The sequence below is a fragment of the Aedes aegypti genome, chromosome 3 (assembly GCF_002204515.2).
Source record: "Aedes aegypti strain LVP_AGWG chromosome 3, AaegL5.0 Primary Assembly, whole genome shotgun sequence".
Classification (NCBI taxonomy): domain Eukaryota; kingdom Metazoa; phylum Arthropoda; class Insecta; order Diptera; family Culicidae; genus Aedes; species Aedes aegypti.
In genome coordinates, this window is record NC_035109.1 from 111,797,390 (window position 1) to 111,815,654 (window position 18,265).

The window sequence follows — 18,265 nt, forward strand, 5'->3', positions numbered from 1 at the left end:
TATGTTTTTAAGATAGGTTCCATAAATTTTAACAGTTCTAATGCTACGGTCAACAAATATCTCTTGAGAGATTTCGTTACCAATCATGAAATTGATATTCTCTTTATACAAGAGCTCTGTTTTGAAAATTTTGCGTTTATTCCGTCTCACAATGCGATTGTAAATGTTGCTGGAGGTAGTTCTGGAACTGCCATCTTGATACGAAGGACCTTTGAATATAGCCAGCCGTCTCTCGATTCAAATGGCAGAATATCTTCTATTATAGTTAACAACGTCAATTACGTAAATGTTTATGCACAGTCTGGTAGCAATAAGAAAAAAGAACGTGATTGTTTATTCATGGATAACATCGCTATACATCTCAATAAGTCGGGTGCTCTTTATAGTGTGGTGGGGGGAGATTTCAACTGCATTTTACAAGGATTCGATGCTGCAGGTTCTAATAAGAATTTCTCGACAGGCCTTAGTAAGCTTGTACAGTTATTTGGTTGGAAAGATATAGCTCTTGAACTTAAAAAGAACGTTTTCACTTTCATTCGAAATGAAAGCAAATCGAGAATTGACAGATTCTATGGTCCCCCAGATTTTGTTACAAAAGTGAAAAGCTTCGAAACTATTGCTGTGCCCTTTTCGGATCATTGCGGCATAATAATGAAAGTAACCATGAACAAAAATGAGATTATTGGTCGTGGGCGAGGCTATTGGAAAGTGAATAATAGCGTAATGAGAGATGAGGAAATAATAGAAAAGTTTAGCCGCGGATATAGTTCTTGGAAGATTCGTCAATTGTATGCTACTAACAAAAGCCAGTGGTGGAATGATGTTTGCAAAACGAAGATTAAACAGTTCTTCAAGTTGGAGAGTTGGAACCTTAACTGTCAGATTTATAATGAGAAGAACTATTTTTACGGGAAGATGCAGGAATGGTATAGTAAAATATCAGCAGGATTAGAAACATATTTGGATATAGCAATGATCAAATCAAGACTAATTGAAATTGAATCGAACCGTCTTAAGCACTTCGGTTTTACAATGGATGAACAAAACTTATTGCAAGGCGAAATGATAAATATTTATCAGGTTTCTGCACAAATTAAACGTCTAACGAATAGCAGTAATTTCAAATTGAAAAATAATAACTGTATCGAAACGGACAACCAAACGTTGAAGAATCTCGTTCACGATTATTATGTAGAACTGTTCTCAACTGATAACTCTCGTAATGAAAATATCGAGGCTAGAGACGATCCCATTCGGCATATTTCCAAGGCGCTTTCTGAGGAAGATAGGGTTAGTTTGATGGAACCGATTACAGAAAACGAGTTGAAACATATTCTTGAAAGCTGTTCACGGAAGAAATCTCCGGGGCCAGATGGGCTGCCGTATGAGTTTTCTTAAAATTCTTAAAGTATTCTTAAAAAGTTCGGTTTCCCGTCCGGATTAATTGATTGTATCAAGATATCGGAACGCTACTTCGAGGGTCATGGTTAATGGCTTTCTCACGTCAGAAATCAACATTAACAGTTCGGTCCGACAAGGGTGTTTTTTGAGCATGATTCTTTTCGTGCTTTACATTGAACCTTTGCTTAGAAACATTGCAAATAGCATTCCTGGCATACTTGTTTATGACAAGTTTGTTAGTATTTTAGCTTTTGCAGATGACATTATTTTGTTGGTCAGGAATGATATGGAATTTGATTTGTTATTTAGTATTTTTGAAAATTTTTCTTTTTTTGCAAAAATTAAAATTAATTACGATAAATCATTTTTCCTACGTTTAAATCAAGCTCGCGTGGGACCTCAAATGATTAAAGAAACTGATTCCTTCAGAGTCTTGGGAGTAGAATTCAAGAAAAGTTGGAGCAGCTCTGTTGATTCCAATTACAAAAGGCTTATTGCAAATCTCAAAGCATCCTTGCAGTTACACTATGTAAGAAAGCTGAATATAATTGAGAGATGTCAGGTATTAAATATTTTTATTCTTTCTCAGCTATGGTATGTAGCACAAATATTTCCACCTTCCAATGCTCATATTGCTCAAATTAGAGTAGCATGCGGAAAATTTATTTGGTCTGGGCAAGTCTTCAAAATCAACAGGAATCAATTATACTTGGATTTTTCGAAAGGAGGTCTCAGGTTAGTCGATCCAGAGGCAAAATGCAAATCATTGTACATTAGAAACATTTTGTACAATGTTGATGCTGATGGAAACATGACGGAAGAGAGTTATTTGTTATCATTGATTCAAAGCCAGAAGTTGTCACGGAATGCCAGAGAATGGATCGAAATTAGCAGATATCTCAAGAATAATTTCAATCTGTTTACAACTAAACTACTGTACGATTATTTCATAGACGAGCTCTATCAGGTTCCTAAAGTAGAAGTTGATTTTGTTGCCGAATGGAGCATTATTTGGGAAAATCTTAGTAAAAACTTCCTACCATTTGCAGATAGATCCAATGTGTATTTGTTCTTGAACGATATCATTAGCAACCGAGAAAAACTTAAAGCGTACAATATAGGGAACCTCGCAACATCGGATTGTGTTAAATGTGGAGAAATAGATTCTAATTTACATCGCATAAAATCATGCAAAGAAGCCAAACACGTATGGGACTGGTGTAGCAATGCTATTCATAACAGATTAAAGTTAAATGTAAATGATTTAGAGGATATTCTGCAATTTAAAATGCAAAATGCAAAGAAAGAACATAAAGCGGCATTATGGTTGACTATTCGAGCAATTTCATTCAATGTGGTAGGTCAAGGACAGTCTCTTTTCGTTTTTAAGAAGGGAATACGGGATCTGAGATGGAACAACCGTCGTTTGTATGAAAAAGAATTCGGTAATTGTTTAAATATTTGTTGACCGTAAACGATAGAGTAGGACACTGTTTTAAAGGAATTTGGTTGTTGTTCAAATAGTTATTAAGGAAGAACGAACTATGTAACCTTTATTTAGTTTTCAATAAAAAAAAAACTAATAAAAAAAAAAAAAATAGGTGCTTAATCAGATTGAAACTGATTTGAAACAACATAAATGCTATTAGGGCTCAGAATTAAAAACACTACTTTCAGATATTATTGAATCATAAAATGTAAAAACGTGGAATGTACCGGTGTCTGATTTCAGGAAATCATTAAGGCTGTGCGTGTAGGGAAAGGTGGGGGTGACCCACTTCGCATAAAGACGTTTCGCATAAGGACGTTTCGCATACGGACGTTTGGCATGATCCCCGGGAAAGGTGTGGTTAAATGAACACCGTGCCTTTTACCGAGAAAAAAAAAACAAATTTCGTGGATTTTTTTCACGCACGGACGATTTAGAGCATTAATCGGAGAGTTCAGGTTGATGCGGAAGTCAATCGAAGTGACAATATCAATGAAAACTAAGATTTTAGAAAACCACGTTTGAAAATTAGAAATGACGTAACTTTCAGCTCGGAGGTCTTGAGATTTTTCAGTGAGCTGAATATCGTTTTACAATTTTATTCCGTCAAATCTGATACCTTTAATCATTAATGGATATATTTTCGGAAACGCAATGAAAATTTTCTAAAATATTTGTATTGCTCACGCTTTTTGCATGATGTTTCTTTTACCACCAACAGCTGTTGATTTTACCCACTTAGTGCAGGTAAAATGAACATTTGTATAGTTTTTTATGCTAGGGAAATATGTGAAAATTTAGCTGTTTTAGTTTGAATTTGTTTCGCTGCTTTTAATAACATCCCTATTTTTGATGTTGATGTTGCGTTAGAACTATACAAATTCCTCGTTTTTCTATCAGAAACAAGATGATTACCTTAAGGTGTTAATTTGACCACCCCTTCCTCTATTTTACATTATAACTAATATAACATGTTCCACACATCAGATTTTTCTGTGGGCATTTTCATCAAATGTAACATATTGCTGCTATTTTGATAGAAAAATCCTTCGAAGTTTGAAAAGTGTGTGAATTATTTTACAACTGACAATACATCATTACATAGCATAGACTGAAAATTGATCGGAACTGGTAAGAATTGCATTTCGAGCCAAATGAATAAGGAATGGTTCCCGCTTATTCTCGAAGTGAAAATTTTACCAGATCTCACATTATTAGTCAATAACGGTTCTGGCCAAGTCCTTACAGTCAGTTGTTATGCTGAACATTTTATAATGTAGTCTAATGTGTAGTGTGTTATGATTGTTGCTTGTAGAGACCACGAATACATCTTAAACTCCACAATCACCACGGGGAGAGTGTTGATTAGTGAGAGAGGAAAAAAATCTGAAAGTCACCTTTGCTCAGGAGAAAAAGTACGACTTACTAAAAATTTTTTTTGCTCTTTTGTATCACGGTGAAAAGATATTGGAAAAAGATTTAATTAATACGTCGACATTTATATTATCGTACTAATCAAAGGATATTTTTAGTGATGACGAAAAACGAAAGGTATGTGTATGCGAATAAGGATTTAAATCGACAATTTTAGTGAAGAACCTCCCAAATTCGATTGAAAATTACAAAAACTTAAATTTGTCACGATAAAAATATGTTATCATAAGCATGAAACGAGCTCACCAGTTGACAATCCATCTTCGAATGGACACAAAAATCTTTTTGCACTTGAGTCTAATATTGGAAAGTGGGTTTTATATTATTGGTTTCAAATGAAACTTAAATTAGCTTTCAGCTATTTTTTAGTGGTGAAGTAAAGTTTAAGAAGCCCAAAAAATGTGGGGGCGGGGGTCATGCCATCATGACGATTCCCAGTTGGTCCTGGATCTTTTCGTGAAGGAACTTGCCTACTTAAAAAGTATCATCGATATACGAATGCAAAAATGTCAACTTTGGCAAAGAAAGCTCTCAGTTAATAACTGTTAAAGTGCACATGTTCTAGTGCTTAGTGTTCAGCTGAGTAGCATGCTCTGTCCCAGTGAGGACGTAATTCCAAGAAGAAGAAGAAGAAGAAGAAGAAGAAGAAGAAGAAGAAGAAGAAGTGGAATGCCAAATAGCATACAAGTTCGATCTGTAGTTTGGGTTCTAGAGTAGAGTTTTAGGTGCATGCTGACATTGGGTTGTGTGAAAACATTTTATTGAAAATATGTTAAGTGATTTTGAAAATCATTGAAAACATGACTATTTTCAGAACATAGATTATTTCAATGATTTCTTGGGCAACTTCGATCAAATTACTGAAAAGCATTCTGGTGGAAATGCTCAGGACATTTGTAGCGAAATTTATCAACGGTTTTAAATAGAAAATCTCCTTAAAATCGTTTGTAGATTTCTCCAAAAAATCTTGTATGTGTTTGTTAAAAAAAAACCTTTTAAGAATATGATAAATTCGTAGGGCATTTTATCACGAACTTCATGGAGAAAATAACTTTTGAAACTATTTTAGCAGTTTTAATTTCTTAAAAAAATTACCAGCAACTGTTTTAAAATTTGCGTCTTCGTATTAAGTCATGACTTTATTTAACAATATCCACAATAATTTTAAATAGAAATTTATCTTACTATTACGTTGTTAGAGTGATCATTCATATATAGACTCGCAGGCGGTTTCAAAAGCAAGAAAGAGGGGTTACATTATGGATTAAATTGCCCGTAGGCAGTTTGAACAGTTTGAACGGATTGACGCGGTTCAGATTCTAGCATTTGAATTGAAAAACTTGTACTGGCCACCGAAGAACCATAGGCATAGACCGAAGCCGTATGCTTCCGTAGGGTATTGTACTGTACTAGGCTAACATAACTGTATGAAAGTACTCCTAGTAAGCGCATGTGACGAGCCTCACGAGATGTCTTATGAGACTTGCTCACTAAGATATATTTTGTACGTATCCGCATCTCGTGTCTCACATAATCTGTGAACTGCGATATAAAATATCGCATGGCACACTAGCACATTTAGGTATACATGAGAAATACAACACTCTGAATATAATTTGTTTTTCTATAGCTATTTTAGCTTTCATATAACAATAGACATTTAAGGTTTTCAACATTATAACTCTTATAGTTCGGCTATCTGCTATCCGAATAGATGATTTCGGTTTTACTTTGGATTTATTTGCGAGAGAATTCGCCTTTGAAGGCTAATTTCAATGTATTTTTCATCTAAAATTCAGTATTCCAAAAAAAAAAAAAATTACTCACAATCAAGTTTTTAAAAACTTGGAACTTTAAACTCGTTGCACTTATTTCTCAAGGTGGGTGAAAAGATATACATAATTTGGAGTTGCTTCAGTTTTCCGTAGGTCAGCTGTATAACCTTAACAACTTCATCAAACGGATGGTAAATGACTGGACATTTCGTAGCATTGGTACTTCGCGTACCGGCAGGTATAAAATAGATCCGCGGTGCCGCCTGGGGTATGAGTAACCATAGGAAAGATCGGGTAACCAACCCTGGTGGGACCTTGGTCTAATGCTCTTATGATGGTGTAGCTCATCAGAGCGTCTGTTCTCCTTATTAGGGGCGGCTCAAAACAGCGTATATTCGCCATGTTAAGAGCGGCTGATCATCATCCTAGTGCCAGCGTGGGACTGTAAACAGTGCTGTGCACGATGATCCTCCGGTGAGACAGGGGGTTGGTGTAGGCCTTACAAGCCAGCCGTAAAAATCGTCAGTACAGGAAGCATACAATCTAAATTTGCACCGTTACAATCGGCATATGTAGATCTAGGCATCGAAAACGAAATTACGATTGGAAACTCGGATCATGAAACTGTAAGCCTCTCAATTTCTTTGGAAATACACGCATTCTTTCCGAATTATTGAGGGTCCGCAAGTTCGAAATCGTAGCGCTGCAGGAGGTTTGCTGGAAAGGGTCGACGGTACATACTTACGTTATGAAGACCCCTGCCGCCATCCAACATTAACACATTCAACTGGCCACAAAGCTACATCAATCACGATGCACGCGCCTAGACGAAACCGATGAGCTACGCTCGAATCCAACGGTGACGGGAACGAAGGTCGCACGGAAACCACGCTTTTCCAGGAATGCAGAGTCATCAGTTCTACTCCATAAAAACCATTTGGGAATCAATGTGAAGTTTAGTTGTAAGTGTGATGTTGTAGATGTACGATTACTTTTATGAATAAATGTTTTTTTTTTTTTATGTTAGCTCGGTGAAACGTAGCATAAATCGTATAGGGATCAGTCTACAAGAGCTGTGGCAACAGATATCGAGATGGCCGAAATGCAGAGGTGCGTAATTGGGTGGTGGCCAATCGATAACGCAATGTGCAAGTTGAAGATCAAAGGCCGCTTTTTCAATATCAGCATAATCAACATGCACAGCCCTCACCTAGCAAGTGATGATGACGATAAGGACGTTTTGTACGCGCAGCTGGAACGTGAATACGCCAGCTGCTTAAGCCATGATGTCAAAATAGTAATCGAAGATCTCAACGCTTAGGTTGGCCAGGAGGAGGAATTCAGACCGATTAGACTGACTGATTTCGCCGCCTCCATGAACATGGTCATACGTAGTACCTACTTTCAGCACAGTCTCTTGTATCGGTACAACTGGAGATCTCCTCAACATACCGAATCGCAAATTGACAACGTTTTGATTGATGTAAGACACTTCTAGGCCATTATCGACGCCAGAACCTATCGTGGCGCAAACATTGATTCGGACCACTACCTTGTGATGGTTAAAGTTCGTCAAAGACTTTCCATTGTGAATAACATTCGGTACCGACGCCCACCAAGGTACAATCTGGAACAGCTCAAGCTATCCGAAGTTGCAACTGGTTACGCGAAGACAGCAAACTCATCTATTACGGGATGAAAAGCGCTGCCAGGAAGAGTTTGAGTGCGAAGAAATGTAGCAGCTGTATCGTTGTTAGGAAACGCGTAAGTTCTACAAGAAACTCAATGCATCCCACAAAGCCTTTGTGCCGCGAGCTGAAATGTGTCGGGATGAGGATGGAGATATCTTTACGGACGAACGTGAGATGATCGAAAGGTGGAAGCAGCACTACGGTGAACACCTACACTACCCACCATAAGTATGGAATCGCGTATTGCAACACCTTGAAAAGTCTAGCATCACCTAAAATGAATATTATCTCGTGATTCTGAAGTGCTAGATCAATGTATTTTTGAGGTCATCTTAAAAAATACGTCTTTAAGCCCCTGCGATTTTTCATTTTTGTTGAAAAAACTTTTATCATTGGATTTTGGGTGATGCTAAACGTAAAAGTGCTGCAATACTCAGTTTTGCAACGATTCCATACTTATGGTGGGTAGTGTAAATGGCGCAGAGGAGGAAGACCAAGGCAGCAGGAGAAATGACTCCATCAGTACGGCGGATAAGAAAGACGTGCCAACTCCCACAATAGGTGAAGTTAAGGATGCTATCAAACAGCTCAAGAACAACAAAGCGATGGTCTTTCCTGCCTCCTGTTCAATATTGCGCTAGAAGGTGTTATGAAACGGGCAGGTTTCAACATGCGGGCACGATTTTCAATAAATCCTGCTAGTTTATCTGTTTTGCTGACAACGTGGACATTGTCGGAAGAACGTTGCAGGTGGTTGCTGAACAGTTTGGCAGGCTAAAACGTGAAGCAGATTGGGTTGGATTGAAGGTAAATACGCCGAAGACGAAATATCTGCTGGCTGGAGATAGAGAGCTCTTATTGGATCGACGGAGATGAATTCGAGGTGGTGGACGAATTTGTCTACCTCGGATCATTGGTAACGTCGGATACCAACTGCAGCAGAGATATTCGAAAAAGTATCATTGCCGGAAGTCGTGCTTTCTACGGACTCCACAAGACATTGCGATCTGGTTAACTTCACCTCCGTACTAAGTGTACCATTTACTAGACGCGTAGTCCTCTACGGGCATGAGACGTGGACAATGCTTGATGAGAATCTGCAAGCGCTAGGAGTTTTTGTACGATGTGTGCTTAGAACGATCTTTGAACCACGAGCTTGCCCACCTCTAAGGTGAACTCAGTATCCAGAATGTCGCGAAAGCTAGAAGGGTAACGCCCATTTGTGTGTGGCACGTTGTGAGAATGCCGGATAACAATCCTGCAAAAATGGTGTTTACCTCGAATCCGGCCTATACAAGACGAAGAGGAGCGCAACGAGGTGAAGCAGGATTTTGGAAGTGTGAGGCAATCGAGAAACGGGAGGCTAGCAGCCATGCACCGGGTTAGTTAGCGTAAAATTTTGGCACAGATCATGTCTTGAAGGACGTAGCGCCATCAAAAGTAAGTAAGTAATTGCTTCAAACATTTAGGGGTCGTCCTAAAAACCACCAGCCAACTTTAGAGTACTTATGGCAGCTGGTGGTGCTGAAAATACTTCGGAAAGCATCTCCTTTGGAAATCATGAAGTTTGATGCCCATATTGATATGGTTCCGGATATGTTCCTCATTGACCACTTCCCCCAGGGCACCTGGAACCTACTATAGAGTGGTCTGTGCACCTAATGGTTCTAAATATACTGCTGGAAACATCATTTTGAAGGTTGATGCCCACTTGGATATAGCTTCGAATAAAATTTACATGATTGGAAATACAAACATGACTGACCATGTTTTCCGGAACCAGTTTTACGGAAATGGTCATATTTCTGGAGATTTCCAACGAATCTTAATGCGTCTGGCGGCATTCAACTTCCTATTAGTTATAGTTTCTAGGAAAATTGTAAACATCTATCCAACTTTACACCGCACAAAAATACAAGCGAGAGAAAAAATGACATTTGGACATTACCTTAGAAAATCCGGAATATCTCTGGTGTCCAGTGGCCAATATACATGGCCAAGCAAGTTCCTAGAACAAGACCAAATTTGCCGTCGACTTCTTCCAGATGCATCAAATGTCAACCATTTTTCATAAAGTTATAAGCATTTGAATTCAGGCAAAATTATGCCTATCTCAATCATTTTGCCTATCCCCAGTATTTTGAATGCTTCATAAAATCGTGTAGTTAAAAAGTCTCGGAAAAATAATTTATATCATTATCGAGCTGAAATATTAGTTCCAAGTTGAACGAAAAACTAAAACGGTTAGTCTTGGCATGTTCCACCCTCAAGTTGGTCGAATAGTCAACGAAACAAATATTAGAAGAATTTTCAAACCCTCCGTTGGACAGCTGCTGGTCTGACTTAAATGCTTTCAATTCAATAGTTATCTAGAATATTGCCCATTAGAGTGATGCAAATTTCGAAATTTTTGCTCCCCTATGCTTAAATGATTCAAATTATGGTAAAAAACATCCTCCCAAAATTTGAAATAATTTGGAAGAAAATTGACTGTGCACAAGCCATTTGAAGTTTATATGGAGATTACTATGGAAAACGCCAATCTTATGTGTTCAGCCCTCTATCTCTTTGTCATAAAAAACTATGGAAAAGTGAACACACTCTCCTCATGTGAAATTCTTCCAGCTACAACTTTGCCAAAGATCACATTTTGATTGGACGTCAAGAAAAATTGTTATTCATCATCATAAATTGGGTTTGCCTTCAGTAAGCTTCACCAACTATTCGGCAGGCAACAGTGGTGCTCCTGGCGGGAAGAATAGATCAAAATAATCCAGGCTACTATGTTCTACAGCAAAAAAGCAGTGTTGCTCTGAAGGTAATTGAATGATCATCTCAGCATGGTTAAGACTTTGGAATCAAGAATAACAACCCCAACAAAATGTGGTCTTCGGCAAAGTTGTAGCTGGGAAGATTTTACATGGGAAGAGTGTGTTCGCCTTTTCATATGTTATTATGGCGAGCAGATAGAGGACTGAACACAAAAGGCTTGGCTTTTCCATAGTAATTTCCATATAAACTTCAACTGGCGTGTGCACAACCAAATCTCTTCCAAATCACTTCAAATTTTGGGAGAATGATTTTCATCATAATTGACACCGTTTAAGCATAGGGGAGCAAAAACTTCAAAATTTGCATCAGTCTATTGCCCATGTTTGCGAGATTGATGTAAGCACCACTGAACTTTTACAGTTACCGTTTTGTTTCGAATTTCCGGACGCGTCGAAAGCCGGACACCTTGCACATTTTCTTATTTTTTGTAATGTTTTAGTAAATGTAACTGTAATATTATTTCACAGGTCGATTTTTTTATTTTTAAAGTTTATTGTAAACTAGTGGTCCCGGCAAACTTCGTCTTGCCATCAAGTAGGCTGATGAAAACTGCTACGAATCGTCCCATACAAAATGATAGTTCCGTTCACTGTCGTTTTTCCGGCTTTCCCGGTGGATGTCCTGAAACTTTTATACACACAAACACGTCGGAACCCTTGACGAACAAAACGGAGAAAGAATCATCCAAATCCGCTAACCTGTTCGTAAGCCATTTCGTGACATACAAACACCATTCCATTTTTATTTATATAGATACTGCCCATAACTGCATATTTGTAACATTCGACAAAAGTAGGCATTGAGTAAATGGGATACAAAGTTTGCATTTTACTGCAGTATGGGAGGAAACTAAAATTTCAAAAAATCATTGAGAATTCAAAAGAGCTCATTTGAGGCTGAATTTTTGTACAACTCATATCGCTTCTTCTTCTTTCTGGCGTTTACGTCCCCACTGGGACAGAGCCTGCTTCTCAGCTTAGTGTTCTTATGAGCACTTCCACAGTTATTAACTCTCAAACCCCCAACGTCTGACTTTTCATTAAAAATGAACTTTAAAAAATCATAACTTGGCCAATTATAAATGGATTTTGGATCTTTTGGTCTCGAACGAACCGCATACTCCTCAAGATTTATTGTGTTCTGGAAGAAATGAGATTGGCCACTTGGTTCCGGAGTTATTCCGGATACAAATGGGGTATATTCGTTCCGGAAGTGATAGTTCCCTTAGATTTTTCAAGATTAGCGGTAAGAAAATTATTCATTATGTACTTTCTATAAGTAAAAAGCTGCCAGAAGGTCGAATGACATTGGTTCTCATTGATTCTGGCCATTTCAGATACCCGGTCACCTGGCACCGGTTCCTGAATGTACCCAGAGAGGACATTTTCTGAAACTCAAAGAATACTACCGTGCGACGGCTCAAAATTCCTGATTTTTTATCCGGAACATCATAGATATAATGCCAAAGACCAATATGAGGTTCTGGCCACATCCGGATACCCCGGAATCGGTTCCGGTGGGGCCTCAGTGGGACACTTTTGTAATCTTACTCACTCATACCGTGCGACGGCTCAAAATTCCTGATTTTTTATCCTTAACATCATAGATATAATGCCAAAGACCAATATGAGGTTCTGGCCACATCCGGAAACGCCGGAATCGGTTCCGGGAGGGCCTCAGTAGGAAATTTTCGTAATCCTACTCACTCATATCGTGCGTAGGCTCAAAATTTATTAATTGTCATCATGAACATCATAGCTATATTGCCGTGGACCAATATGTGGTTCTGGTTACATCCGGATACCCCGAATTGTTTATCCAACAGCATCACTCCATAAATCAATATAAAGGTTCTCACTAGATACTTGAAATCTTAGCGAAATGCTGAGGCTGGTTCGAAGGAAACAGAACCTGGACTAGGACACAGAGCCTGGACGCGGAAGCAGAACCTCTTCGTGGAGATATAGCCTGGAGGTTGAGCTGTAGTCTAGAGGAAGAGTTAGCATGGACGAAAATCTAATATAGATTTGAAGGTCAATACGCGTTGAAAAAATTCAGCGTGATGCGACTGCTGACTCATCTAAGGAACTGGTCAACAGTGTTGGAAGGAACTTGGTAGTCTGGAGAAATTGATGCTAGGTGAATTTTGTTGGGAGGAGCTCACGGAAGAGCTTGGCAACTAATTTCAATACTGTCGTTAGCAACTATAATAAGGGATACAAGGTGTAAAAAAATGGCTTCATTTTAAGGACGAATAAAAAATAATAAAATGAGTTAGTTTATGAACCAGCATCAAAGCTTAACAAATGATATAGAATTTCATCATATGACTTTCAAAGACATTTTCAAATTTCTTTATTATTTAAATTTGGAGCACTTCTGCCACAAGATTAACTGATATTCTAAAAATAAAATTATACTTTTCTCTAGTCAATTGCATCAAGGTTAACAAAAAATTGTATAAGAATGTTTTTAGCATTGCGAACGAATTCCAAAAAACGACATGTTGACAATGTGTAGGATGTATAGGATGAAATAGGATGAAATAGTCAAAAGAATTTAGAGCGAACATGTCTTAGAATTTTCTCTAAATATTTAATTTTTTCAACAACATTTATGAAAGGGACTCTATAAATTTTGATAAGGTATAGTGCCGTTTGATTTTGGCAGAATTCCCAAAAAAAATCATGTTGCCAATATCGAATCGTGTCAAAATCAAACAGTTGTTTTTAATCATACTTTTGTATTTATAAACACGGATTAAATTTAACTACAGGTCGGACTCGATTATCCGGAGACTCGATTATCCGGAGACTCGATTATCCGGGATTCGATTATCCGGAATTTTAGACTCGATTATCCGGAATTTGATTTTTGATGTTCTTGTTTTCAATTTTTATGCATAAATCTGAGATAATTTGGTATTGCAACATACAATATGAATGGTTCTGCAGTTTAGAACGTATTTAAGAAAAGGGGGGTTTGGAAAAGTGCTTTTTTGTGTATGCTGATCAAAAATTTTTTTTCTTGTAAAGACCCCTACTGTTCCTAGAAACAAATTCTGGTTACGGCACCGCATCATATAAATAAAATAACGAAAAATAAAATAAAATTTAAGTCTTTTTGTCAAAGATTTCATTTTTTTTCTTAGTGATTCGATTATCCGGAGGATTCGATTATCCGGAGTGAAAAAAAATCGATACTCCGGATAATCGAGTCCGACCTGTATTTTGAAAAAAAAAAGTCACAAAGAAACATTAAGATAACCAAGATCGGGGACTAACCCATGATGTATTTTTTTTTTGTATATAAATTTCAGGACAAGTCGGACTCGATTATCCGGAATTTTAGACTCGATTATCCGGAGTACGATATTTGATATTCTTGTTTTTCAGTATTTGTGCATAAATTTAAGATAATTTAGTATTGCACTATACTATATGAATGGTTTAGCAGTTTTGGACGTAGGCAAGAAAAGGGGGTTTGAAAGAGTTTTTTTTGTGTATATTGGTCAAAAAATGTTTTTTCTTCTCAAGACCCCCAAATGTTCCTAGAAATAATATCTTGCTACGCCACTGCATCATACGAATGAAAAATATTTGAGTTCTTTATTCGCCGATTTCAACTTTTTTTAGTGATTCGATTATCCGGAGGATTCGATTATCCGGAGTGAAAAACAATCGATACACGAGTCCGATCTGTAGTACCAATAGATAATTTAGTTGCATTGTGTAATGAAAAACAAACTAATCTTAATATGTCTGTAGATTCAAATACAGGTCGGACTCGATAATCGAATCGCTAGAACTACATTTAAATCCGCGATAAAAGAAATAAAATAAAAACACGGTTTTTTATCGTGTTTTTTTATGTTGATGAAAACGGTTAGCCAGAAATTTCTCATGGACTTATCGATATGGATTCAACGAAGATTACACAGAGTGAATATGACTCTTATCAGAACAATTCTGGAGTAATCACATGTTACTAGAATATTATATTGATCCATGGCATAATAGCTATGATGGGCAGCATAAAAATCATGAATTTTGAGCCGTCGCACGATATGAACGAGAAGATTTACAAAAGTGTGCCACTGAGGTCCTGTCGGAACCGATTCCGGGGTATCCGGCTGTGGCCAGAACCTCATATTGGTCTTTGGCACTATATCTATGATGTTCCGGATAAAAAATCAGGAATTTTGAGCCGTCACACGATACGAAAGAGTAGGATTACAAAAGTGTCCTCCTGAGGCCATCCCTGAACCGATTCCGGGGTATCCGGATGTGGCCGGAACCTCATATTGGTCTTTGGTATTGTATCTATGATGTTTCGGATAAAAATCATGAATTTTAAGCCGTCGCACTATATGAGTGAGTAAGATTACAAAAGTGTCCCACTGAGGCCCCACCGGAACCGATTCCGGGGTATCCGGATGTGACCAGAACCTCATATTGGTCTTTGGCATTATATCTATGATGTTTTGGATAAAAAAATCATGAATTTTGAGCCGTCGCACGGTATGAGTGAGTAGGATTACGGAAGTGTCCTACTGAGGCCCTCCCGGAACCGATTCCGGCGTATCCGGATGTGACTAGAACCTCATATTGGTCTTTGGCATTATATCTATGACGTTCCGGATAATAAATCATGAATTTTGAGCCGTCGCACGATATGCGTGAGTAAGATTACAAAAGTGTCCCACTGAGGCCCTAGCGGAACCGATTCCGGGGTATCCGGATGTGGCCAGAACCTCATATTGGTCTTTGGAATTATATCTATGATGTTCCGGATAATAAATCAGGAATTTTGAGCCGTCGCACGATATGCGTGAGTAAGATTACAAAAGTGTCCCACTGAGGCCCCACCGGAACCGATTCCGGGGTATCCGGATGTGGCCAGTACCTCATATTGGTCTTTGGCATTATATCTATGATATTAAGGATAAAAAAAATCATGAATTTTAAGCCGTCGCACGGTATGAGTGAGTAGGATTATGGAAGTGTCCTACTGAGGCCCTCCCGGAACCGATTCCGGGGTATCCGGATGTGATCAGAACCTCATTTGGCATTATATCTATGATGTTCCGGATAAAAAATCATGAATTTTAAGCCGTCGCACGATATGAGTGAGTAAGATTACAAATGTGTCCCACTAAGGCCCTACCGGAACCGATTCTGGGGTATCCGGACGTGGCCAGAACCTCATATTGGTCTTTGGCATTATATTTATGATGTTCCGGATAAAAAATCAGGAATTTTGAGCCGTCGCACGGTATGAGTGAGTAAGATTACAAAAGTGTCCCACTGAGGCCCCACCGGAACCGATTCCGGGGTATCCGGATGTGGCCTGAACCTCATATTGGTCTTTGGCATTATATCTATGATGTTCCGGATAAAAAATCAGGAATTTTGAGCCGTCGCACGGTAGTATTCTTTGAGTTTCAGAAAATGTCCTCTCTGGGTACATTCAGGAACCGGTGCCAGGGGACCGGGTATCCGAAATGGCCAGAATCAATGAGAACCAATGTCATTCGACCTTCTGGCAGCTTTTTACTTATAGAAAGTACACAATGAATAATTTTCTTACCGCTAATCTTGAAAAATCTAAGGAAACTATCACTTCCGGAACGAATATACCCCATTTGTATCCAGAATAACTCCGGAACCAAGTGGCCAATCCCATTTCTTCCAGAACATAATAAATCTTGAGGAGTATGCGGTTTGTTTGAGACCAAAAGATCCAAAATCGATTAATAATTGGCCAAGTTATGATTTTTTAAAGTCCATTTTTAATGAAAAGTCAGACGTTGGGGGTTTGAGAGTTAACTGAGAGCTTACTATGCCGATGACCATTTTTGCATGTGTATATCGTGTGGCAGGTACGAAGATACTCTATGCCCTGGGAAGTCGAGAAAATTTCCAACCCGAAAAGATCCTCGACCGGTGGGATTCGAACCCACGACCCTCAGCTTGGTCATGCTGAATAGCTGCGCGTTTACCGCTACGGCTATCTGGGTCCCAACTCAATCGCATATTGGGTGAATAGTCAGAAAATAATTCTGATAGAAATTTCGTTGCTACTACATATGAGGCTCATTTATAATCTCAGTGTGACTGTTATGCGGTTACAATTGCCAATGTGACAAAACAACTTGGTATTTTTTTCGAATTTTCAAGAACAATCTCACGGATTTTAGTAAGTTGATCGAAAGTATTCATCATTTGATGACTCTCCATGGTATTAACTCCAATTTGTCAAAAATGTCGAATGTGACTGTTATGCAGTTATGGGCAGGATATCAATTCATCGTAGTAGGCGCAAAAACGTTAAAATAAAAATAAAAATGTATTTCGTGTCAAGTCGTCTGCTAATTTTCTAGCCTGGTAAACAGTCTCCTAAGAATGATGCTCGGATATGTGCCCAGTGTTTTGATAGCCAGTATGTGTTTCGTTTCCATAAAAAGTGATAAACATTACGAATAATGTGTATATGCGTCGAAAACTAGTAAAATTTATTGATAAACGCGATAAAATGTCGTTATTTACAGTTAAATGCCAGTGTCTGGATTACGGAGCATGATTATCAGCTGCTTCAAAACCCGGAAATCCGTGATTGTGGAATACAATGGGGCCCAGATAGCCGTAGCGGTAAACGCGCAGCTATTCAGCAAGACCAAGCTGAGGGTCGTGGGTTCGAATCCCACCGGTCGAGGATCTTTTCTCGACTTCCCAGGGCATAGAGTATCTTCGTACCTGCCACACGATATACACATGCAAAAATGGTCATTGGCATAGTAAGCTCTCAGTTAATAAATGTGGAAGTGCTCATAAGCTGAGAAGCAGGCCCTGTCCCAGTGGGGACGTAACGCCAGAAAGAAGAAGAAGCATGGGCCGTGCTTTGAACCAAAATAATCAGAAACAGCTTTTCGAGGGTCACAGAAGTGTTCCCAAGAATTTAAAAGCAAAAAACTCAAGCGGTGCCTTTCGTTTTGGTATGTTGGAAATAAATGTGGTCTGTTATATAATAGATGAGGCATGTCGTAAAAGTACACTCAAGCTTAAATATATATACGAATTTGCTGATACAATTCAAGTTTGAAGATACACTTCTTCTTAGGTGTCCGGATTTCGAGGCATAACGGTACTCTACTATCCCAAATTGTAAGTTTTTAAAATGTCCACTAGAGTGATGCAAAATTTGAAACTTTGGCTCTCCTATGCTTAAACGATTTTGATTACGGTAAATAGCAATTTAAAATGATTTAGAAGAAATTTGACAGTGCTCACTCCATTTGAAGTTTATGTGGAGATTACTATGTAATGCGCCAATCTTTTGTGTTCAGTCCTTTATCTCTTCGTCATAATATTTTATGGAAAAGTGAACAAATTCTTCTAATGTGAAATCTTCCCAGCTACAACTTTGCCGAAGACCACTTTTCGATTGAATGGCAGGATAAATTGCTATTCATAATCATAAAGTGGGTTTGCATTTTGCATGCTTAACCGACTGCTCGGCAGGCAACAGTGGTGCTCCTGGCAGGAAGAATAGATCAAAGTAATCCAGCCTACTATGTTCCACAGCAAAAAAAAAAGCAGTGTTGCTCAGAAAGCAATTGTATGATCATCTCAGAATGAGTTAGA

General features: G+C 38.4%; 1 protein-coding gene across 1 annotated transcript in view; it reads right to left on the reverse strand.

Moving 5' to 3' along the window:
- The window catches only part of LOC5576785, a 199,984-nt gene that overhangs the window by 16,577 nt on the left and 165,142 nt on the right, over nt 1-18,265 (reverse strand). The gene's annotated exons all lie outside the window — the stretch shown is intronic.